Below are 26,985 nucleotides of genomic sequence, written 5' to 3'. Positions count from 1 at the left end.
CCGTAGAAGAAGAAGAAGAAGAAAAGAAGAAAGTCGATTTTTTGTTTTTTAAATTGATATTTCTTGGACGCTGGCAACACTGTACGTCCTCATACACCGGCAGAAAAATTCCCACGCGTAGATCAGACATTGGTAACAGTAATATAAAAAAATGAAGGACGTAGGTACAACAGTAAGGGAGATAAAAATTCGGAACCGCGGACCAAGGGGGATCACTCTGTATATTTTTTACTGTGGTCTAACTTCTGTTTCTTAGATCTAGCATCCTCCCTAATTGTCACAGAGACATGAAGAGTACTGCGTTTTAAAGCTTATGGAACCCCGTATCGTTTGTGCCCCCTGTGCCCAACCTGTAGAAAAAAAGAAGAAGAAACTTTGAAAAAATTGGGAAAATCTACACTTTTACCTTTCTTGGGCTCTGGCAACCTTGATAATCGTTGGGTACAGGGGGCACAAAGGAGGTCGTTGGAAAGGGGGTCCGTAAACTTTTCTACATATCATAGTCTTGCATGAACCTAGGTACTGCAGAACCATGCCTGATTCCCTTACACGTTTTTGTATCATCTGCATTGGCTTAGATCCTGACGATAACCACATCACACTTCAAGAAAAGGGAGCTGAAGGAGTGAACAATGCCAGTAAGGCTCGCGGTAGTAACATTCTTGCCGATGCAAGTATGGTGGTTCATGTCTCTTGTCGCAAACGTTACATTGATTAAAAAAAAAAGATATTGCGATTGCCCTAAAAAGAAAAACGTCATCGCCAATTGAAAAACGAGTTACTTGCTTGTCGGATGGGTCCTTCAACAGCAACAGTGACTGCCTGTTTTGCGGTACGCCTGTCTTATTTGATTACCGTCACGTGTTGAAATCAGAAAATGTGCTAGTGAAAACACAAGCATTACCACACAGTATTTTAAAGCGTTACAATGAACGAAACGATACCTGGTCACAAACTGTCCGAGGTCGAATTGAGTACTTCTCATCTGATCTTCATGCAGCAGATTGCGTCTATCACAGAGCATGTAGTATCAACTTTCGAACAGGTAAAGCAATTCGTCAAGAATACTGCACCGATAATCAGTCAGCGTCAAATAAATTCCGGGCTGGCCAACCTACAAATGATGAGAGAATCCGAGCATTTCAGCGCATCTGTAGTTATTTGGAAGAGCACGATGATGAGCAACTAACTGTGGGAGAACTTGTTACAAAAATGGGCACATTTATTGAAGGGACTGATCACATTGCATATGAAAGACGGCACATGAAGTGTCAACGAATGGAGTACGTCGGTGAAAAAATTATAATTTCTAGTGACAGTGGAAAAAACGACTTCATTACAGAAACTGCCGAGAAACTGCCAATCACATTCTATGGGCATATCGTGATTTACCACGAGAGTATGATGAAGAAAAGGAAAAAAATAGAATAATAGAAACCGTAGCTCGATTGATCAAAAGCGACATAAAATCCAAACTACAAACTGGAAGTGATACATATCCTTCACCCAGCTACTTGACCATTCAGGAATCCTTTCAGTACATTCCATATAGCCTTAAACTATTCTGTGGCACACTTTTTGCCGAAAAGGGTAATGAAACCAAAATAGCATCGATTGGCCAGTGTTTGATGCAAGCAGCCAGACCAAGAGCTATATTAGCTCCTCTACAGTTAGGTGTTGGTGTGCATCTGCACAACCACTATCGATTGAAACACCTGATTGACACGCTGCATCACCTGGGATTTTGCTCTTCATACGCGGAAGTGCAGCGGTTTTAACGCTGTGCTGCAAGTACATTTGGTAATCGTGTGGTCGAAATGTCAGCAGACCAGACCCTCCTCTTTGCAGCGGATAATGTAGACCATGATATCCAAACGCTGAGTAGTTTAGGCACATTCCATGGTATGGGAATGTTGGCGGCCATTACTCCATCCACTACTACCAGTCTAACCATTCTTCTGAAGCCCGTCTCTGATGCTGATGTGAAGTCCCTTGCCAGTGTTTCCATTCATGCATACACTGAAGCCAGGGCTATTCTTGAAAAGATCAACTGTGAACTGGTAAGAGCACCATCACCGAACGAAAGCTCACTGGATAATTTGTTGAAACTTTCCTTTCACTTTCAGTCACGCACACCAAACTGGTTAGGAATGATGCGGGCCATTCACGCAGATCCATCTCTTCATCATCCAGAGAAATTCACTGTTCTCTGCTTACCGATTATTGACCTCCATCCATCTGATATGTCATGTATCTATTTTACTTTAGTGTACCTGAATAATCTTGCGAGAAAATATAAAATCACACCAATCATCACCTTAGACCAACCACTGTTTCGGAAAGCTTCACGTATCCTGCATGACAGAGCACATAACACCAGTATTAAGGACACGGTTGTCCTGTTGGGCTCATTTCATACTCTGATGAACCTTCTAGGATCAATTGGTTCCCTGATTGGTTCAGGCTTACGTGAAATCTTCCATGAGGTTTATGAAGAAAATTCGGTTGTACATATGTTAAGTGGCAAGTCCGTAGCAAAAGCCTTCCGTGCGAACATGATGGTTGACCTGGCATTAAGTGCATTGCTTGTGGAGAATGTTTTTCTGGAGACCGATAACGGAACACACAGAACTATCAACGATGCGTACTCTCTCTACCAGAGAATGATCTCGGGTGAGATTACTGTAACTGGAGCTAGTGCTTCACCTCTTCTTCAAGAAGCCCGATAAAAAATAGAAGAACGAAAGTCAGAACTTATTAACACATCAAAAACAAGTCAGTTGTGTCTTGCATACTAACGCATGTTGACTACAGCAAGGAAACTTGTGGCAGCGGACCGAACAGGAAGCTGGGAGGATCACCTTGATGCTATAGCAGAGTGCATTCCCATATTCGCTGCAGCAGGACACTTCAATTATTTGAAGTCGACGTGGTTGTACCTGCAAACAATGTTAACGCTGCCATCGGTTAATACAACAGTTCACGAAAGCTTTCAAAATGGGTTCGGAGTTATTAGAAGAAGCAACCGTTATTGGGTTGGGTGTCCTCTGATCTAGTCATAGAGCAGGTCCTGATGAGATCGCTAAAATCCACTGGAGGTCTAACGCATGGGAGTGGAATGTCGGAGATGCAACGATCTTTGTGGGTGCTCTCAATGCCAGCATGCTCCGAATACAATCTGGCGATGCAAACTCTTACTCACACAGCATATGTCACTAGCGAACAACATAAAGAAGCCGAAACGTCAAGAATGTCACGTGGTATCAGTGACACACGTCGCATTCTTGCACGACTGCAGCCCATCTCACCATTTGACGGAGACAAATCATTGAGAAACATTGCCACTGACGTCACAACAGATTCCTCGGTCAACGTCCATAATTTATTTTCAGTTGGGGAAGAGCTTGTGAAGAAACTATCTGGCAAAGACCTGTTCACTGTGAAGTGGAAACGTGCAGATAAAGTCAAAACTCTAGCATCCCCAAGTAGTGTTAAAATCAGCAGCGATATCTCCATCGATTCGAATCTTTTGTTTCAAAGACTGTTAGTTGTCGCTAATGCAGGCAGCACATCTTTAGAGGTCCCTTAGCGCATGAATTATGTGCCTACCCACCAGCTTTATTTGAGTCACCCAGCATGATGCGTAAGGCAGACAAAGCCTCACTGGGCCATGCGATACTAGAGTTCAGCAAAGCAGCAGACCGCACAGTTTGAGGAAACGGAGCCAGACAATATTCTGTATTTCTTAGACGGAGGATCTCTGTTACATAGACTACCATGGTGTAAAGGCAGTTCGTACGACAATATCACTGCATCATTTGCTGAGTATACGGTTCGTAAATATGGCATATCAACCATCGTGTTTGATGAGTATGGAATTTGCTCACCATTGTTCATTGCAACTGTGCTACCGGGTGTGAAATAACGTATTTTACTTGCAGAAAGCATGGCCTTCCATGTGCTATTGCTTGTGGTGTGTGTCATGAAAATGAATGTTTTAACTGTTTAAATGAATATGGTGAGGACAGTGTTAGCGTAGGCGATGACGATGTAGATTTGTAATTTGCCTCCCATAGATTTGTAATTTGCCTCCCAAAGTGTTTTGTCTTTACATTATTTTGCTTCAGAATATTTTTGCTTTATATATAGGTGTTATGTTTCCATAAAACAAATTGTCTTGTATACACGACTCCAAAAGTGCATTACCACCTGCTATTCTCCTTTTCCTGCAATAGCAGGCAACCCAGAAAGCTCTGCGGTTTGGTTGGTTGTGAATTCGAAAGGCGTTGGACCAAACCTCAATTTTGTAACAAATATATCAGTGTGGCAAACTGCAAATAAAAGAATAAAACAAATTGTTAAGAATGACAATTTTATTATCGTGACGGAATTAAATGACATCAAAACTTACAAAATTATCTTACTTAAGCAGTTCAAACAAGATGAATGGCAAGAAAGAGATACCAGAGGAAAGCATTTCTCTACTCCCCCCAAACAAGAATCTCATAAAAAAGAAAAGTTACATAATGTAAACGTTCAATATAAAAGCCCCACCCAAAATTTATAAAGTTGACACCCGAAAGGCAAGAACAACTGAACCGAAGTAAATGAAATTCTGCACAGATATTGCAGACGTAAAATGAGGAAATACGGTTTCGTATTTTCCTAAAAACAACGGTTCGAAGAGCACGGACCCCTTCAAACATTTGATCACGAAATATTAAAATTGCTAGTAACAGTATGTCAGGTATATGTAAAGGACATGAAGAATTGCAACATAACTTTGCGTATGGACAATACACAAAAATTAACAAATACGTTTTTTTAAAAATTTTCTGCGGAAAAACGGTTTTTTGGGGGCAAAAACTCCCACCCAAAATTTTGAAACTTAACGCCCGAGAGGTAAAACTAAACGAACCGATGGGTACGAAATTTTGCACAGATATTTTAGACGTAAAATGAGGGAATACCTGTTTCTTAATTTCCTGGAAAAAACGGCTGGGTGAGGCACGGACCCCTCCAAACCTTTGATCATGAAATATCAAAAGTGCTAGTAACAGTATGTCAGATGTATGTAAATGACATCAAGAATTGCAATATAACTTTGTGTATGCACAATACGATAAAAATAAACGAATACGGTTTTTTTTATGTTCTGCAGAAAAAGGGTTTTAGGGGGCAAAAGCACCCACCCAAAATTTTGAAGGTTGTTGATCGAAAGGCAAGAAGAAGTGAACCGAAATGAATGAAATTGTGCACAGATATTGTAGATGTAAAATGAGGGAATACGGGTTTCGTATTTTCCTAAAAAAAACGGCTGGGTGGGGCACGGACCCTTCCAGACTTTTCGTCATGAAATATCAAAAGTGCCAGTAACAATGTGTCAGATGTGTGTAAAGGACACGAAGAATTGCGACATATCTTGGTGTACGAACAATACGCAAAAAATAAAGGAATACTTTTTTTCTATTTTCTGCGGAAAACCGGTTTTAGGGAGCAATAGAACCCACACAAAATTTTCAAAGTTCGCGCCCGAAAGGTAAGAAGATGTGAACCGAAGTGAATGAAATTTTGCACATATATTGTAAACATAAAATGACGGAATACAGGGTTCGTATTTCCCTGAAAAAAAGGGTTGGGTGGGGACGGACCTCTCCAAACCTTTGATCACGAAATATCAAAAGTGCTAGTAACAGTATGTCAGATATGTCTAGAGGACATGAAAAATTGCAACGAAACTTTGTCTATAAACTATAGTATAAATATAAACGAATATTTTTTTAATTTTCGGAGGAAAATGATTTTTGTGGGCAAGAGCCCCCGTCCAAAATTTTTGAATTTGACCCAAAAGGCAAGAAGAAGTGGACCGAAGTGAATGAAATGTGCACAAATATTATAGAGGTAAGACGAGAGAATACGTGTTTCGTATTTTCTTGAAAGAATAAAAAACTGTTGAATGGACCATGGCGTTGAGTAGCGAGAGGAGTGGACCGAAGCGAACAAAATTGTATGTAGATATTGGATATGTAATATATGGCTTTCGTGTTTCACAAGTGTCTTGTCTCCATCCGATTTTTTCAATTTGGCAGATCGAGTACAAGCAAAAACATTATAGCGTATTTTATAGTATTTCAGAAAGCAGCTTTAGCGCTTACAAAGTTTTTGCGCATAAACAAGAACACGTATTGATTTATGTTCAGTTTGCTGTTGATCAGCCAAATTTGAAGCAAAACGGATAGAGGCACTTGAGAAACCCGAAATGCCCTATTTTACATAGGGACTATATAATATCTACACACAATTTCACTTGCTTCAGTCCACTCCTTCCTGCGCTATTACGGTAATATTTACTTTTTTCGGATGGGGAATAGGCCCCAACATTGTTTCTCCGCAAATATTAAAACACGTTTAACTTATTGGTTTGGAAATTGTCCCTATACGAAGCTTCGTTGCTATTCTACATATTCTTTACGAACTTCTGACGTATGCTTATTTGCACTTTTGATATTTCGTAATCAACGGTTCAAAAGGTTCGTGACTCACTCAACGGTTTTTAATAGGAAAATACGAAATCTAATTGTCTCATTTTACGTCTACAATATCTGTGCACAATTTCATTCACTTCTGTTCACTTCTTCTTGCCTTTTGGGCCCAAAATTTCAAAAATTGAACGAGGGAGCCATTTTTCAAACTCGGCTCGACATCAATTTATGGAGCTAAAAATAAACAGAACGTGTCCTTGCATTTTTTTAAATCTCTTTTATGGAAGGAAGGACTTCCTACATATGGGAAATTGGTAGTGGGTTGATTTGTAAAAAATAATCGAAAATGATCGATGTTAGTTGAGAAACAAATTGAGAAACAAAATACAGTGCTTCGCATTATATATCCACTGCTTTCTATTATAATAATTGCTGAAGCTTGTGTTTAGCGTTCAGAGCACAAGGAAATTAAATTGTGGGAAAAAGAGATATACAATTTGTACAGTAAGCTTAATTACATGGAAATTTTAAGTTTCGGTACGCTTAATTATATTAAAAATTTTATACTTTTTTCATTTACGTTGGTCTCCTTTACCTTGATTTTGGATTTCAAATTTTAATCCTTTTTCCACTGAAAAGTATCTATAATTCAACAAGGTAATAATTATCAATGATAATTATAATAATTATCTATGTAATTGAATTCATTGTAATTTGGTCCATGAGAAACACTTTACCATTTCGTACTAGCTGTTATGCCCGTTCTTCGCACTGATCAGATAAAGTATCAATGTAAACAAACTGAACAACGAAAGAACAATTAAGAAACATTTCTAAAATTGTATATATTTTGTGTGAATATATACCCAACAACGTACATGTGTTTTCATTGGGAAGGCCGATGGGTCCTGAATTTGAACGTAAACACTATCGGGGATGTCACTATACATCTGAGAAATCCCGATAAATATGGATTCGACACAAATATTGGTCATTTTCTACTACTTTTACATGTCCCGGTAAACGTCCCCTGAGACCCCCTTGGTTCCAATTGTGAAAAAATCCCCTCTGGCCTCCAGCCGATACCGCGAAAACTATGAATGTAACACTAACATCTGCCATTTTCTACTACTTTTACATATCCCGGTAAAAGCCCCTATGATCCTCTGGTTCCAGTTTTGAAAAAACAACGCCTCTGGCCCGCAGCCGATGGCGGCTGTATTTGGAAGTCAACGCCTGTGGGAGTATCGCCATTTATCTCAGCGACCGCGAAAACTATGGATTTTACCCCCAGCCCGCAGCCGAATAGGGTGAATTTGGAAGTTAATGCGATCTGAGTTTCACCATTGATCTCAGCGAACGCGAAAACTATCAAATCGACACTCATTTCGGTCATTTTCTACTACTTTTACTTGTCCCGGTAAACGCCCCCTGAGACCCCCTGGTTCGAATTTAGTCAAAAACGCTTCGCCTTGGTCTGGGTCCTGAACCAAGGTATTCGTGGCCAAAATTTGGTTACTCTCAGCCAACTTGTCTGGTCCCCAGGCCGATCCCGGTTGAAAAAAAAACACTCTTCGTCTTGATCTGGGGCCTAGCCCAAGCTACCCGTGACCAAATTTATAAAACTTTCGTCCACTCGTCTGGTTCACAGGCCGCACACAGATAGACAGGCAGACACTCAAACAAACTCTATTTTATTTATATTAGAAAGGTCAGATCCACCGTTATTGTAATAGAGCGGTGCTTGAGTGATTGATCGTAGAAATTCAAACTCCAATGAGTGCTAATTTCATAGCGTTGTTTTATTACAAGTTTAAACTCTTTAGTCAGTAGAGAAGAGGGCATGAATTATGGATCAGAGTTGATGATAATGGGTTTCTACGGGTCTGTGGGTCACAGTGGGTGAGAGTGGTTCATGGTGGGTGGTGGGTCAGAGTGGGTCACGGTGGGTCGTGGGTCACGATGGGTGGTAGGTCAACTGGTCGTGGCTAAAGTTTTCATTGCCCCACACCCTTTCTGAACTAAAGTGTTGAAAATTAATCAGTGAAAATCAATTGCAATTGATCAATCAATTGAAAGTAATTGCTGTGGAAATCAATTGCAATTGAATTAATTGCCAATTAATTTCAATTGCAATTGAATGACTGAATTCAATTGCAATTACTTTCCACTGCAATTACTTTCAATCGATTGATTAATTGCAATTGATTCTCCTTTATTAATGGCCGACTGCAATTAACAATTAACCATTACTTACTTCAGTTGTTAATTGCAATTAACAATTAAATTTACAGATTAATTGTTAATTGTTAATTCAATTGAAATTTGCCTAACACTGTGAATCTTCTCTTCCTCTACCCCGATCCGGCCCTTCAAACTCTTTTTTTTCCTTCTATCGAAGCCAGTACTGCCTATTTGGGAAAAGTTTCAATGTAGAGGATTACTAGTGGTAAAAGCGATGCATCCGCCGTTCTGTTGGAAAGGGGGGAGGGGCTGGTGGAAAGTGCCGTAAAATTTTACCTTGCCCCCATAGGAAAATATTTAGATTCGACACTACTAATATATATATATATTTCAGCGACCGCGAAAACTATGGATTTTACACTAATATCGAAAACTATGGATTTTACACTAATTTCAATATATATAAAATTGAAAAACATTATGTTTTTGACTCTAAATGTCCGAACCGCATAACAGATCTTGATCAAACTTGTAACATGAAGGAGTTTCACGGCTGGGCTGGTTAGGCTATTTACTTTGATGGTAGAACTGAGAGGGAGGAATGTAAAAATAAATAAAACTTAATAACTCCAGAACCACTCGACCGATCTTGATCAAATTTTCCACATAGATGAGCCTCAGACCTGGGACCGTTTTTGTAATTTAAGTTTGACGGAGCAACGTGGGGGCTCACCTATGCTATGGAGAAGGATGGGAGATATATAAAAATCAATGTATATAAGACTGAAAGTGACTATTTTTGTAACTTAATAACTATTGAACTATCTGACCGATCGCAACCAAATTTTCAAGATATATGAGGTTCGGATCTGGAAACGTTTTCCTAATTTCACTTTAACGGTACATCCTAGGAGGAGGGGAGGGGGACGTATAAATAAAAACTAGTAAAACCTAATAACTTTTGAATCACTCAACCAATCTCGATCTAATTTCTTATATACATGAAGGTCGGGCCTTGAGTGTTTTTTCTTTACCGTTTCACTTTGACGAGCCAACGTAGGGGAGGGGAAGGGGAAATATATGTAAAAAAAATATATATATATAAATGACTGGCTTTGTGACTTCAATCTTGAACCACCTGACCGATCTAAATTAAATTTTCAGCATACATGATTTTAGGGGCAGGGATTACTTTAGGCTATTCATTTTGGCGAAGCAACGTAGGGGAGGAGGACGGAGTGAAATTTAAAAATGATCAAAAATGACCGATATTATTGTTGAATCTCCATAGTTTTCGGGGTCAATGAGACAAACAGTGACACTTCTGACAGTTTCAATCTACGTTCAGCCCTAATAATTGGGGAGGGGGAGGGTGCAGTGGAGGAGAGAGGATAAACATTTAAAGATGACCGAAAATGATTAATATTAGTATCGAATCAATAGTTTTAGGAGTAGCAGATATTAACAGTGAATATTCTGATGCCGTGTGCCGCAGCACGGAGGAGGGGGAGGGGAGCTATATAATAATAATAATAATAATAATAATAATAATAATAATAATAATAATAATAATAATAATAATAATAATAATCATAATAATAATAATAATAATCGAAAATGACCAATATTAGTGTCTAATTCATAGTTTTCGGGATCATTCTGATGAACTGTGACATTTTCGATCCGGTTTAAATGCAAGATCAGCTCCGCCACTTGCGGGAAGGCGAGAAAGTGATATATATAAAATGATCGATAATGGCCGCTATCAGTGTCGAATTTATAGTTTTCTGGGTCGCTTAGATGAACAGTGGTACTTTCTATCTCGTTTAAATTCAAATTCAACCCCACTATTTGGGGGAGAGGGAGAAAGAGATATTTAAAAATGATGGAAAATGACCGAGTGCTGAGTACTGAGTACACATTTGTGGGGGGTCGCTGAGATAAACAGTGACACTTTCGATGCCATGGCCCGCAACATGGAGGAGGAGGAAATATACATATAAATGACCGAAAATGACCATTATTGGTGTCGAATCCATGATTTTTGGGGTCGCCGAGATGATCAATGATCTTTCCGATGCTGTTTAAATCGATGCCATTAAAAACGAAAACAGCATATTTCACGGGTACTAAACACATGAAATACGGAGTTGTGCATTTAAATTTTCATTTCAACTCACCAAAGCGGGTAATATATGCTAGTAGTATTAATAAAGCTCAGGCACTGTAATTTCTCTATTTCAAAACCAGCTACAAATCTCTTTCCTAGAATATCTATTACTGGAACTATCGTTATATTTTTGTTTTTCGTCCTTATACAACACCAAGGTTATAAAGGAAGGTCTTTTTGATGTGGGCTCGCAACTTGAATCTGATCGACCGTTCCCAACCATACTATCTCGCCTCCAGAAAAACTGGATTACAGGGCAGAGTCTAAAGCAAGAAATGTATATCTCTTTTGCTAAAAAAAAAAAAAAACTTTAGTTCGCATACTAGTCACAGCACATGTTTAGAGGTTTTTCAACGAATCTGTATGAGACGAGACCTGCAAATGACACAGGACTGAAAGTTGAGCTTACACCAGAAGTCGAATCTGGTATCATTCTAAGACAAAAAAAAAATCCTAATGGCTGACTACTTTAATGCTCATATTTCATTCTCATGTAAAAATTTAGGGTGAGCCCGGCCCCCTAGACTCCCCGTGGATTCGGGCCTGTGTGACCCCCCACCTTCGAACACAATTTTCTGGACGAAAGCCTCTATTCTTCCTTTTGTGTGTCTAGTTTACTGAAAACATGAAAAGCAAACTAGGTCACAGAGCATAGAGTTGGAAATGATTGACATGTTGCATTGCAGACATATTTCGTACCATTGATGATTTTGGGAGGTTTTCCAGGGACAAAATTCCCCTGGAAGTTATATCTCCTATGGTTCTCAATATGCGTTGAGTTGATTTTATCGTCCCTTTCAGTAGCGAGGCTATATGAGACGGGACCTACTGATTAATCGTGAATTCCAAACTACATGAGCTCTGGTCGGGTTCGAACCCGGGTTTCTCACGCCAAAGGCGCGTGCGCTAACCACTTAGCCACGAAGAAGCTCGGTGCTCATATTAGAAAAAAAGAAAGCACATTATGGGAATTTCAGTGCAGACAACTAAGTATGACGACTGTTAAATGAATATTTTTCATCTTGAATATATTGTGATAATGGTCAATCTTATTCGATAATGTCATTCTCTCTTTGAAAAATAGCATTCTCTTTTCTGTACCTTACTACGTATACAAGTTAAATTTCACACAGTGTGCAAAAGAGGGGAAGTGATTACAACGTATGATGGACTTCGCTTCCTATCCGATGAACAAAACCTTTCTTGTAAAATTCAGCGTTGCAAAGAACCTGTGTGATTGACTGATAGCTACACATAAATTGACAGAATGAAAGTCTTAATTTGAGTACTGAGTCTGCCCTCAGGGAAAAAAGCAAGCTGCTCGCACTCGTGGCTTCTGTGTCTTGTAACATTGTGTCTAAAAAAAACAGACACAAGTTCAATTGTGAAACAACTGATAAGGCTTTTTTTCTTTTATACAATTCATATTTGTTGTTTGAAGCCTCTTTATTCCTTATAAATTCCTTATAAAAGCAATATAACCAGATTCACGGAAACCCACAAGAATTGTAAAGAAATTTAAAAAAATATACCTTTATCATTCTGATCCTTTACTATTATTATTATTATTATTATTATTATTATTATTATTATTATTATTATTATTATTATTATTATTATAATTATTATTATTATTATTATTATTATTATTATTATTATTATTATTATCATGAATATTTTTCGTTAGCCCTCACAGCAATTAATACTTAGCAGCAGAGGTAAAAGTGCGTGGGAACGCGGGGGACCCCATCCTCACCTCCAAAAAACTGTGTATGGCGTCCCTCCAGTTCCTAAGCAATTACAATGGGCAAAGATAGGCATGGGAGACATCGTGACTCATGCCGCTACCTACCGTCCCCCTACCTTTTCAGATGATTCCATCCCTTCTAGCCTAATCCCACTTCGCCTAACGATTTATCAGCCACTTACATCTCCAAGGTAAGAATGTCCACCATTTTCGGATCTCACGTTAATCCGTAGCTCCATATCTCATGTAATTTTGCTACCGAAGGGATGCTAAACTGAAATCCGATCTAATAATAGAGAGAGATAATAGATGGAAGCTAATTTTTGGGAAATAATTTGTGAAAGAAGAATGTAGGAGAAAACAGGATAATCCCGAGAAATCTCACGGGCACGATGGTATCCACTACAAACTTTTATAGTCTGGAATCGAACGAGGTCCATCCCGCACCAGAAGTAAGCGCTCTATCACTAAGTCACCCTGCCCCTACTTTGGAGGAAACAGTATGATTCTGACAGATGTATCGATATACTAAATATTGCGTATGGTAAACCAACCTACAAGAAGTACAAACGATCAGAATGTGGGATTCGTGGAGTTTCCTTCGTGCGAAAATGGTAAGCACGTTTTTCTGTCAGTTATTCTTAACTGGATGCCCGCGTCTCTTAGGGATTGGGGAGGACACGGTGACTCAGTGGTAAACAGCTTGTCTCTGCTACGTGGGGCCTGTGGTTCGATCCTAAGCCAAGAAACTTTGTGGTGGACACCATCGTATCGTGTGTCGGTTTTCTCGGGATACTTCAATTTCCTTCCACATTCTCATTCCATCATATCTTCCATCAACATTTACTTGCCTTAATCATTGTCTCCCTTAGTCTAAAGAGCATAATCGTGTTCGTTGAAATGAAATACTTCATTTCATTTTACAGGGGTTGCTTACAGTTTATCAGTGGGTTACCGCTAAGATACTAATACTTGATACTAATATTTGTAACAAAGAAGGAGTCTATGAGGCTCATAATTATCGAAAGGCTGATAACTACAATTGTACGTTGATTGTAAGAAATGCTAAAGGTACGAACTAAATTTGATTTGTGAGTCTTTTAGCGTTATTAGTCGTATTACGGACAAGAAATAATTCACATATCGACAAACCAAGAAAACTAACACTGAAATTTGATATTCGACAGTGAAATATAATAATATACAACTTGGATATCAAATATCGAGGTTAGTTTTCTTGGATTTGAACATATTCAACTTACATGTGTTTTCGTGATAGTCCAAACTTTCAACATACGAGTATCAGTCTCCTAAATTTTCGTAAATAACTATGAAGATTATCCTAAATCTAACAAATAAGTACAGATAACGATCAATAAAGTTCATAATTGACTTTTGAGAACATGCTGGCCCTAACTGATATATCACATCACTACTTTTCCATTTCCAAAATTATCACAGATTTCAAAATGGCGGATTTCAAGGTGCAGCCGGAAGTTCGTGATTTACTCTGCCCATTGTAGATCACATTTTGTCAATATGTGAAACTACCACCGTTTGCATTGTCTATCTTTCACTATTTTCACGATTCAACCGTTTATTTGATGTATTTCAATAACATAGCATAGCCCTTCTCCCATCAATTTTGACCCCCTCCGTTTCTTATGACATTTAGCCCTTATAACTTTGCACACTTACATATTTCCACATCCTCTATCAGTCACACTACGTCTCATTCCGCAACTCGATTCATCCATTTGGACCCTTTACTTGTCAGACAATTTCTTCTTGGTGGAGAAACAGGGAAAATAATTCTACAATGACTGACAAGTAACACTTCCCCAGTGTAACACTCCGATTTTAATAAAATTTGGTAGGTAGATACTACATATAAAACAAACGAATACCGGTACGTGTATTTTTATTTTCTCCGTTAAAGCTGTTTCAGGGGTCAAAAACCCACACCCAAAATTTTGAAAGTTGACGCCCGAAAGGCAAAAACAAGTAGACCGAAGTGAACGAAATTGTGCACAGATATTGTAGACATAAAATGAGGGAATACGGGTTTCGTATTTTACTGGAGAAAACGGTTAGGAGGGGCACGGACCCCTCCAAATCTTTGATCACGAAATATCAAAAGTGCTAATAACAGTATGCCAGAAGTCCTAAAGAACATGAAGAATTGCGACGAAATTTTGCGTAGTGGCAATATAAAAAAATACGTTTTATTTTCTGCGAAAAAACGGTAAAGGAGCAAAGGCCCCCAACGAAAATTTTGAAAATTGACGCCCAAAAGGCAAAAACAAGTGGACCGTAGTGAATGAAATTGTGCACAAATATTGTAGAGGTAAGATGGAGGAATACGTGTTTCGTAATTTCCTTAAAAGAAAAAAAAACTTTAGCGTGGATCGAGGCGTCTGGTGGCGGAAGGAGTTGTCAGAAGCGATGAAATTTTGTGTAGATATTGGATATGTAAAATAAGACCTTTCATGTTTCACAAGTGTATCCATCCGGTTTTTCAAATTTGGAAGATCAACAGTAAGCTCAAACAGTATATATATTATTTTATATTATTTAAGGATGCACCTTTAACATTTACAATGTTTTCGTGATCAAATGTTTGGAGGGGTCCGTGCCCCACCTAACCGTCTTTTCCAGGTAAATACAAAACCCGTATACCCACATTTTATGTCTACAATATGTGTGCAAAATTTCATTCAATTCGGTTCAATTCTTATTTTTCGGGTGTAAACTTTCAAAAGTTTGGGGTGGGAGGTTTTGCCCCCTAAAACCATTTTTCCGCAGAAAATAAAAAAAAACGTATTCCTTTGTTTTTTGTGTATTGTATATACGTAAAGTTTCGTTGCAACTCTTCATGTCCTATACACACATTTGACATAGTGTTACAACAACTTTTCATATTTCGTGATCGAATGTTTGGAGGGGTTCGTGCCCCACCTAACCGTCTTTTCCAGGTAAATACGAAACCCGTATACCAACATTTTATGTCTACAATATCTGTGCAAAATTCCATTCACTTCGGTTCGCTTCTTCTTATCTTTCGTGCGTCAACTTTCAAAAGTTTGGGGTGGGTTCTTTTGCCCCCTAAAACCGTTTTGGATGCCGGATGGCGGGATGGATCCCAGACTATAAAAGTTTGTAGTGGATACCATCGTACCCGTGAGATTTCTCGGAATTATCCTGTTTTCTCCTACATTCTCCTTTCACGAATTATTTCCCAAAAAATAGCTTCCATCTATTATCTCTCTCTATTATTGGATCGGATTTCAGTTTAACATCTCTTCGGTTGCAACATTACATGAGACATGGAGCTATGTATTAACGTGAGATCCGAACTGTTTGTGCTCCCGCTGATAATTGGAGCCGGGTCTCCTATGCGAAAGTCGCACACGCTACCCCATAGCCATGAGTGATCTCTCTGTCTTCCTTAGCCTAGAAGGCATAACATGTAAACTTTATGGACTTCAAATAACTTCAGTTCTTTCTCGATAGTCAATTCTATACTGAGACAAAGTAGATCAATCAAATATGTGCATCTTCCCTTTTTTATAATTTTAACGATGTTCTTGTAACTTCGACCGTGTTCTAAGATTCCTGTTATTTGAAATATCGTATTTAATTGTAGTTAACTTGCCTCAGTCAACATTTCATAAAATATCCCAACAATTCTTCAATTTCTTTGGGGTGATCTTTGTGCTGCCCCTGTACCATATAGAGTTGTGCATTAATGGAAGCTATGGCTAAAAATAATATACATTTCCTTTACCCCGACTTCGATCCGACATTCTGTTCTCGAGTTACATTTTGGGCATTTTCCCGACAGGTTTTTGGCTGGTCATAGCGCCAAAAGGAAGTATTTATGCACCAAGGTTCTTATCTTGTTTTCAGGAATCAGCTCCCAAAGGTTCTCGGTGTTGCTTTGAAACACCCTGTATATTTCTATCCTGTTTCTGATTAGCTCCTGTTTGCCAATCAATTTCCAGTATTCCCAAAACAAATCAAAAGTGAAGTAAATTAACTAAATCGCCTTCCCCTATGCTTTCTTCTTGTATAGTAATTATTACCGGTATATATTTATATTGTAGTTTAAAGAGATTGCCAATATTGATTCAAATATCTGGTTATAATGCTAGTAGAGGAATTCCCTCTTTAGTACAGAAATTTCCTCCTTGCATCCTACCGCGATATTAGGCGAGATTGGATTAGGCAAGATGGGAATTCCCATTTCGCCTAAAATGCTGGACATTCTTCTCTTGGAGATATAAGTGGCTGATAAATCGTTAGACGAGGTGGGATTAGGCGAGATGGGATGGAATCATCTGGACGGTAGGTAGTGGAATGACGTCACGCCGTCCCCCATGCCTATGTTTGCCCATTGTAATTGCTTAGGAACTCGGGGGACGCCGTACACATTTTTTTGGAGATGGGGGGCCGGGTTCCCCCGCGTTCCCACGCACTTTTACCCCTGCTGCTAAATATTAATTGCTGTGAGGACTAGCGAAAAATATTATGCGGTAATAATAATAATAATAATAATAATAATAATAATAATAATAATAATAATAATAATAATAATAATACCAATTCTACTACTACTACTACTACTACTACTAATACTAATACTACTAATATGACTACTACTACTACTAATAATAATAATAATAATAAATGACCTGAATGATAAATATATTTTCATGATAAATATAAATCTGGATATGTTGTTTTTTATAAGGAATAAAGAGGCTTCAAACAACAAATTGGGAATTATAATTTTGTATAACAGAAAACTAGCCTTATCATTTGTTTTATCTTGTGTCTGTGTCTGTTTTTTAAACACAATGTTACAAGGCACAAAACAACGCCTGAGGGCAGGTTGCTTTTAGCCTGAGGCAGCTTCAGTACTCAAATTAAGATTTCGTTCTGTCAGTTTATGTGTAGCTGTCAGTCAACCACACAGGTTCTTTGCAACGCTGAATTTTACAAGAAAGGTTTTGTTCATCGGTTTACAAGAATGGTTTACAAGAAGGTCCATCGTACATTGTAGTCACTTCCCCTCTTTTGCACACTGTGTGAAATTTAACTTGTATACTGTAGTGAGTTACAGAAAAGAGAATGCTATTTTTTTTAAAAATGACATTATCAAATAAGATTGACCATTATCACAATATATTCAAGATGAAAAATATTCATTTAACAGCCGTCGTATTTAGTTATCTGCACTGAAAGTCCTATAATGTGCTTTCTTCTTTACTAATATGAGCTCCGAGCTTCTTCGTGTCTAAGTGGTTAGCGTACGCGCCTTTGACGTGAGAGACCCGGGTTCGATTCCCGCCGAGAGCTCATGTAGTTTGGAATTCACGATTAATCAGTAGGTCCCGTCTCATATAGCCTCGCTACTGAAAGGGACGATAAAATCAACTCAACGCATATTGAGAACCATAGGAGATATAACTTCCAGGGGAATTTTGTCCCTGGAAAACCTCCCAAAATCATCAATGGTACGAAATATGTCTGCAATGCAACATGTCAATCATTTCCAACTCTATGCTCTGTGACCTAGTTTGCTTTTCATGTTTTCAGTAAACTAGACAGACAAAAGGAAGAATAGAGGCTTTCGTCCAGAAAATTGTGTTCGAAGGTGGGGGGTCACACAGGCCCGAATCCACGGGGAGTCTAGGGGGCCGGGCTCACCCTAAATTTTTACATGAGAATGAAATATGAGCATTAAAGTAGTCAGCCATTAGGATTTTTTTTTTTTTTTTTGTCTTAGAATGATACCAGATTCGACTTCTGGTGTAAGCTCAACTTTCAGACCTGTGTCATTTGCAGGTCTCGTCTCATACAGATTCGTTGAAAAACCTCTAAACATGTGCTGTGACTAGTATGCGAACTAAAGTTTTTTTTTTTTTTAGCAAAAGAGATATACATTTCTTGCTTTAGACTCTGCCCTGTAATCCAGTTTTTCTGGAGGCGAGATAGTATGGTTGGGAACGGTCGATCAGATTCAAGTTGCGAGCCCACATCAAAAAGACCTTCCTTTATAACCTTGGTGTTGTATAAAGACGAAAAACAAAAATATAACGATAGTTCCAGTAATAGATATTCTAGGAAAGAGATTTGTAGCTGGTTTTGAAATAGAGAAATTACAGTGCCTGAGCTTTATTAATACTACTAGCATATATTACCCGCTTTGCTGAGTTGAAATAAAAATTTAAATGCACAACTCCGTATTTCATGTGTTTAGTACCCGTGAAATATGCTGTTTTCGTTTTTAATGGCATCGATTTAAACAGCATCGGAAAGATCATTGATCATCTCGGCGACCCCAAAAATCATGGATTCGACACCAATAATGGTCATTTTCGGTCATTTATATGTATATTTCCTCCTCCTCCATGTTGCGGGCCATGGCATCGAAAGTGTCACTGTTTATCTCAGCGACCCCCCACAAATGTGTACTCAGTACTCAGCACTCGGTCATTTTCCATCATTTTTAAATATCTCTTTCTCCCTCTCCCCCAAATAGTGGGGTTGAATTTGAATTTAAACGAGATAGAAAGTACCACTGTTCATCTAAGCGACCCAGAAAACTATAAATTCGACACTGATAGCGGCCATTATCGATCATTTTATATATATCACTTTCTCGCCTTCCCGCAAGTGGCGGAGCTGATCTTGCATTTAAACCGGATCGAAAATGTCACAGTTCATCAGAATGATCCCGAAAACTATGAATTAGACACTAATATTGGTCATTTTCGATTATTATTATTATTATTATTATTATTATTATTATTATTATTATTATTATTATTATTATTATTATTATTATTATTATATAGCTCCCCTCCCCCTCCTCCGTGCTGCGGCACACGGCATCAGAATATTCACTGTTAATCTCTGCTACTCCTAAAACTATTGATTCGACACTAATATTAGTCATTTTCGATCATTTTTAAATGTTTATCCTCTCTCCTCCATTGCACCCTCCCTCTCCCCAACTATTAGGGCTGAACTTGGATTGAAACTGTCAGAAGTGTCACTGTTTCTCTCATCGACCCCGAAAACTATGGATTCAACTCTAATATCGGTCATGTTTGATCATTTTCAATTTTTTCTCCCCCTCCCCCTCCCTACTTTGCATCGTCAAAGTGAATAGCCTAAATCAATCCCTGTCCCTAAACTCATGTACGTTGGAAATTTGATTGAGATCGGTCACGTGGTTCAAGAGTGATGAAGTCACAAAGGTAGTCATTTTTATTTTTATTTTTTACATATATTTTTCCCTCCACCTCTCCTACGTTGGCTCGTCAAAATGAAACGATAAAAACACCCAAGGCCCGACCCTCATATATGTTGAAAATTTGATCGAGATTGATTGAGTGGTTCAAAAGATATTAGGTTTTATTAGTTTTTACTTATTCGTCCCTCTCCCCCTCCCCTAGGATCTACCGTTAAAGTGAAATTAGAAAAATGTTTCCAGATCCAAACCTCATATATCTTGAAAATTTGATTGAGATCGGTCAGATAGTTCAATAGGTATTAAGTTACAAAACAGTCTCTTTCAGTCTTATATACATTGATTTTTATATGTCTCCCACTCCTTCTCCTCCCTCACTGTGCTGCGTCAAATTTAAATCATAAAAGTGATCCCAGGCTTGAACCTCATCTATGTTGAAAATTTGATCGAGATCGGTCGAGTGGTTCAGAAGTTATTAAGTTTTATTTATTTTGTACACCCCCTCCTCCCCCCTTAGTTCTACCATCAAAGTGAAAAGCCTAAAACCAGCCCAGCCTTGAAGCTAATCCATGTTAAGAATTTGATCGATATCGGTTGGGCGGTTCAGGAGATTTACTCACAAACAGTTATTTTCAATTTTATATATATAGATTGGTAGTGTATATGCGTTTAAATACTAAATAATACTTTTGATAAAGTGGATACTTTCAAATATCTAGGATCAATATTAACAGAGGAAAATCATATTAACGGAGAAATCAAATGTCGACTAAAAGCAGGGAATTCGTGTTACTATTCGGTTGAAAATCTCTTGTCGTCGCGAATTCTGTCGAGGAATTTGAAACTTAAAATATCATCATGCCTGTTGTTCTGTATGGCTGCGAAACATGGTCACTTACTCTGAGGGAAGAACATAGACTGAAAGTATTTGAGAGCAAGATCCTGAGACGAATATTCGGACCCAAGAGGAACGGGAATGGGGAATGGCGGAAACTTCATAACGAGGAACTACATAATTTATATGGTTTACACAATATTGTTAGTGTCGTCAAATCTAGGAGGCTTAGATGGGCAGGTCATGTAGCTAGAATGGAAGAAAGTAGAGACGCTTTCAAAGTCTTGACTGGAAGACCAATCGGAAAACGACCATTAGGAAGACCTAGGCGCAGATGGGAGGACAATATTAAGATGGATCTCGCAGAGATTGGAATACAGAGTAGAAACTGGATGCAGTTAGCTAAGGATAGAAGTCAGTGGAGAGCTTTTGTGAACGCGGCATTGAACCTCCGGGTTCCATAGGCCATAGAGTTAGTTAGTTAGTTTTAGATTGGTAGTGTAGAATCTAGATATTTTCCCATTGGGCAACGTAGAATTTTGCGGGACTTTCCACACCCCGTCACCCTTTCCAACAGAACGGCGGATGCATCGCTTTTATGACTAGCTATCGTCAACATTGAGACTTTTCCCAAACAGGCAGTCCTGGCTTCGATAGAAGAAAAAAGTTTGAAGGGCCGGATCAGGGCAGTGGAGAAGAGTAATCTTTTATTAGCTACACAACACGACTAGCCGACGTGACGGCCACCATGGCCTCGCATCATGTAGTCCATTTTTTTAAATTTTCAATGGAGACCTGCCTACGTATTTTGAATTGCAGAGGAAGGTACGTTGTATGCATTAACATTACAAATATATGACCATACTGGTATTGAAATTTGAAAGACGTTTAGGCCAAATTGAATTCAATAGGTGATTGTATTTCCTTTGTAGGAGCTTTTACTTTTTTACTTTTGCAGCTTGTCGTCCCCTAAATTGCCGCTCGGAGCGTTTGTCCCTTTTCCCCTGATCTGGCACTGATTATTGGAGATGACTGTGATCTGCAGAGGTCATGGCTTAATTATAAACAATAATATAGTAAGAAACTAAAACTTAAATAGTGAGAATAATAACAACTCGCTGATTGTGCGAGCTGTTTTTCTCTTTTTTTCCTCAGCTGATCTAATAGTGACTGTGCCGCACTCAGAACACGTACAGGAGAATTGACAACACCACACGCGAGCCCGCCTGAAACAAATTCGAGCTGAAATTTCTGAATGATTCTTCCAACCTATATTCAAGGTTTCTTTATAATGTCAAAAATTATATTGTATATTTTATGTTCAACTTCGATTACAAAAGTTTGTTCTTCTCTCCAAGGTTTTAAGTTCAATCCCCTTCTTTCTCTTCGTTGATAAAACCGAATGACCTTTTTACTTATTCGTGGCATGATTTTTTTCCACAAGTATTAAACTTTGAATATAGCGCTTGAGAGTACCAGAAACATACGAGCTTGATATTCCTCCGCGAGACCAATATCCACTCATCACTGAGTTCTGTTGCTTGCCACTAGATGGCAATATAAGATGCAGTTACGAAAAAGGAGCAATTAATGATTTGAATCAATACAATCATAACCTTGAAATTCAGTCTCGTTTCGGCTCAAAAAGTGGAATAGTTTCCCGTATGAATCAATGGGGATCATTTTAAAAATTCCGGCGGTATTCAGTTCTCTTAAATGGAAATTGTCGCCGATCAATAGAAAGTTAATATGGGAGAACTATGAAATAAAACAAACAGACACGCGTCATTTTGTAATAAAATTACATGGCGAGTGCATTTTATCTGATTCAAAGCTGTTATCGTCGAATATAGACAATTAAAGGTGCCCTGATTGGCCAAATTAAAAAAAAAACCTCAGCAAATTATCCCTCTACAGGCGAATTGTTTTCGTCACCACCGGTGGGAATACGGGTTTCTTATTATCCTGAAAAAAAAAACCGTTTAGGTGGGACCCAGACCGCTCCAAAACTATGATCGTGAAATATCAAAAGTGCTAATAATAGTATGCCAGAAGTGCTTGAAGGACATGAAGAATTGAAATGACACATTGTGTAGGGACAATACGCAAAAAATAAACGAAATACGGTTTTTTATTTTCTGTGGAGAAACGGTTTTAGGGGGCAAAATACCCACCCAAAATTTTGAAATTTGAGGTCCAAAAGGCAAGAAGGAATGCACCGAATTGAATGATATTGTGGGCAGATAGTGTAGACATAAAATGAGATAATTCGGTTTCGTATTTTCCTGAAAAAAAAGGTTGAGTGAGGAACGGACCTTGTAACCCGTTGATTTCGAAATATCGAAAGTGCAAATAAGCATACGTCAAAACCTCGTAAAGACTGGAAAATTGCAACGAAACTTCGTATAGGGACAATTTGCAAAACAATAAATGAAATGTGTTTTAATATTTGAGGAAAAATAGTGCTTTGGCCTAGGCCCCTCCGACAAAAAAGTAAATATTACCGTAATAGCACAGGAAGGAGTGGACTGAAGCAAATGAAATTGTGTGTAGATATTATATAGACCCAATGTAAAATAAGGCCTTTCGTCTTTCTCAAGTATCCCAATTCGTTTTGCTTTAAATTTGGCAGATCAATAGCTAACTGGAAATAAATTGACACGATTTTTTATGCGCAAAAACATTGTAAGAATTAAACATTCCTCCTGAAATACTATAAAATACGTTATACTGTTTGTGCTTGTAGTTGATATGCCAAATTTGAAAAAAATCGGATGAATACACGACACTTGTAAAACACGAAAGGCCTTATTTTACATATCCAATATCTATATACAATTTCATTCTCTTCGGTTCACTCCTCCCGAAACTCAACAAATCATTCCACTCAACAGTTTTTTTTTCTTTCAGGAAAATACGAAACACGTATTCCCTCATCTTACCTCTACAATATTTGTGCACATTTCATTCACTTCGGTTTACTTCTTCTTGCCTTTTTGGATCAAATTCCAAAAAGTTTGACGGGGGCTCTTGCCCCCCAAAACCCGTTTTCCCCTCGAAAATAAAAAACGTATTCGTTTATTTTTTTGCCTATTGTTCATACACAAAGTTGCGTTGCAATTCTTCATCTCTTTTACACACATCTGAGATACTGTTACTGGCACTTTTGATATTTCGTGATCAAAGGTTTGGAGGGGTGCGTGCCCCACCTAACCGTCTCTTCCAAGCAAATATGAAACCCGTATTCCCTCATTTTGTGTCTACAATGTCTGCACAAAATTTCATTCATTTTGGTTCACTTCTTACCTTTCGGGCGTCAACTTTCAAAATTTTGGGGTCTATTTTTTGCCTCTGAAATCCATTTTCCGCAGAAAATAAAACAAACCTTATTCCTTTATTTTTTCGTATTGTCCATACACAAAGTTTCTTTGCAATTCTTCATGTCTTACACACTTCTGAAATACTGTTATTACCACTTTTCATATTTCGTGATCAAATGTTCGGAGGGGTCGGTGCCCCACCTAACCCTTTTTTCAAGGAAAATACGAAACCAGTATTCCCTCATTTTATGTCTACATTGTCTGCCTACAATTTCATTCACTTCGGCTCACTTCCTTATGCCTTTCGATCGTCAACTTTCAAAATTTAGGTGGGGGCTTTTGCCCCCTAAAACCGTTTCTTCGCAGAAAATGAAAACATTATTCGTTTATTTTTTTGCGTATTGTCCATACACAAGGCTTAGTTTCAATTCTTCATATCCTTTATACACAACTGACATACTGTTACTATCTCTTTTGATATTCCGTGATCAAAGATTTGTAGGTGTCCGTTCCCCATTCAACCATTTTCTCCATGAAAATATGATTCCCGTATTCCCTTATTTCATGTGTACAATATCTGTGCACAATTTCATTCACTTCGGTACACCTATTTTGATTTTCGTGCGTCAATATCAGAAATTTTGGATGGGGGCTTTTGCCCCCGAAAACCGTTTTTCCGCAGAAAATAAAAAACTGTACTTGTTTATGTTTTGCGTATTGTCCATGCACAAAGTTTCGTTTCAATTCTTCCTGTCCTTTAAGCACATCTGACATACTGTCACTGGCACTTTTGATATTCCGTGATCAAAGGTTTGGAGGGGTCCGTGCTCCACCTAACCGTCTTTTCCAGACAATACGATACCCGTATACCCTCATATTATGTTTTCAATATCTGTGCCAAATTTTATTCATTTCGGTTCACTTCTTCTTACCTTTCGGGCGTCAGCTTTCAAAATTTTCGGGTGGGTTCTTATGCCCCCTTAAACTGTTTTTCCGAAGAAAATAAATAAAACGTATACCTTTTTTTTTTGCACATCGTCCATGCACATAGTTTCGTTGCAGTTCGTCATGTCCTTTACACACATCTGACATACTGTTACTAGCACTTTTGATATTTCGTTATCAAATGTTTGGTGGGTACCCTGCCCCACCCAACCCCCTTTTCAAGGAAAATACGAGATCCGTATTCCCTAATTTTATGTCTACAATATCTGCGTACAATTTCATTCACTTTGGTTCACTTCTTTTCGCCTTTCGGAAGTCAACTTTTAAAATTTTGTTTGAGAGCTTCTGCCCGCTAAAACCGTTCTCCCGCAGAACATAAAAAACCCGTATTCATTTACTTTCTGCGTATTGTACGTACACAAAGTTATGTTCCAATTCTTCATGTCCTTTACACACATCTGACATACTGTTACTACCACTTTTGATTTTTCGTGATCAAATGTTTGGAAGGGTCCGTGCCCCACACTACCGTTTTTCCAGGAAAGTACGAACCTCGTATCCTCATTTTATTCTGCAAATATTTGTGCACAATTTCATTCACTTCGGTGGGGGCTTTACCCCGGAAACCGTTTTTTCGCAGAACAAAAAAAAACGAATTCCTTTATTTTTTGCGTATTTTTAATGTGTGTTAATGAAATTGTGTGCATATAGTGTAGATGTAAAATGAGATAATTGGGTTTCGTATTTTCCGAAAAAAAGCGGTTGAGTGAGGCACGGATCTCATAAACTGTTGATTACGGAATATCAAAAGTGCAAATAAGCATACGTTAGAAGTTCCTAAAGAATATGGGGAATTGCAACGAAACTTCGTAAAGGCTATTTTTAAAACAATATATGAAACGTGTTTTAATTTTTGCGGAAGAACTGTGTTGGGGCCTAAGCCCCATCTGAAAAAAAATGGGAAATATTACCATAATAGAGCAGGAAGAAGTGGACCCAAGCAAATCAAACTTGTGTGTACATATTATATAGACCATATTTAAAATAAGTCCTATCGTGTTTCTCAAGTGTCCCTATCCGGTTTGCTTCAAATTTGACAGATCAACAGCAATATGGAAATAAATCGACATGTGTTTTTGTTTATGCGGAAAAACATTGCAAGGGTTAAAGTTGCCTCCTGAAATACTATAAAATACGCTATACTGTTTGCGGTTGCTGTTACTTGGTCTGCCAAATTTGAAGAAATCGGATGGAGACACGACACTTGTGAAACACGGAAGGTCATACTTTACATATCCAATATCTACATACAATTTCATTCGGTTCGGTCCACTGATACCGCCACTCAACGACTCGGTTCACTCAATAGTTTTTACCCTTTCAGGAAAATACGCAACACGTATTCCCTTATCTTACCTCTACAATATTAGTACACATATCATTCACTTCAGTCCACTTCTTCTTGTCTTTTGGGGTCAAATTCCAAAATTTTAAACGAGGGCTTGTGACCCAAAAAACATTTTTCCCTTGAAAATAAAAAAACGTATTTTACTTTTTGCCTATTGTTCATACAAAAAGCTTCATGTTCTTCATGTTCTTTATACACATCTGACATACTATTAGTAGCAGTTTTGAAATTTCGTAATCATAGATTTTGAGGGGTCAGTGCCCTACCCAACCCCCTTTTCAAGGAAAATACGAGATCCGTATTCCCTAATTTTATGTCTACAATATCTGCGTACAATTTCATTCACTTTGGTTCACTTCTTTTCGCCTTTCGGAAGTCAACTTTTAAAATTTTGTTTGAGAGCTTCTGCCCGCTAAAACCGTTCTCCCGCAGAACATAAAAAACCCGTATTCATTTACTTTCTGCGTATTGTCCATACACAAAGTTATGTTCCAATTCTTCATGTCCTTTACACACATCTGACATACTGTTACTACCACTTTTGATTTTTCGTGATCAAATGTTTGGAAGGGTCCGTGCCCCACACTACCGTTTTTCCAGGAAAGTACGAACCTCGTATCCTCATTTTATTCT

Source organism: Thermobia domestica, chromosome 2 (assembly GCF_964235325.1).
Source record: "Thermobia domestica chromosome 2, izTheDome1.hap1.1, whole genome shotgun sequence".
Classification (NCBI taxonomy): Eukaryota; Metazoa; Arthropoda; class Insecta; order Zygentoma; family Lepismatidae; genus Thermobia; species Thermobia domestica.
This window is presented reverse-complemented; position numbering follows the sequence as displayed.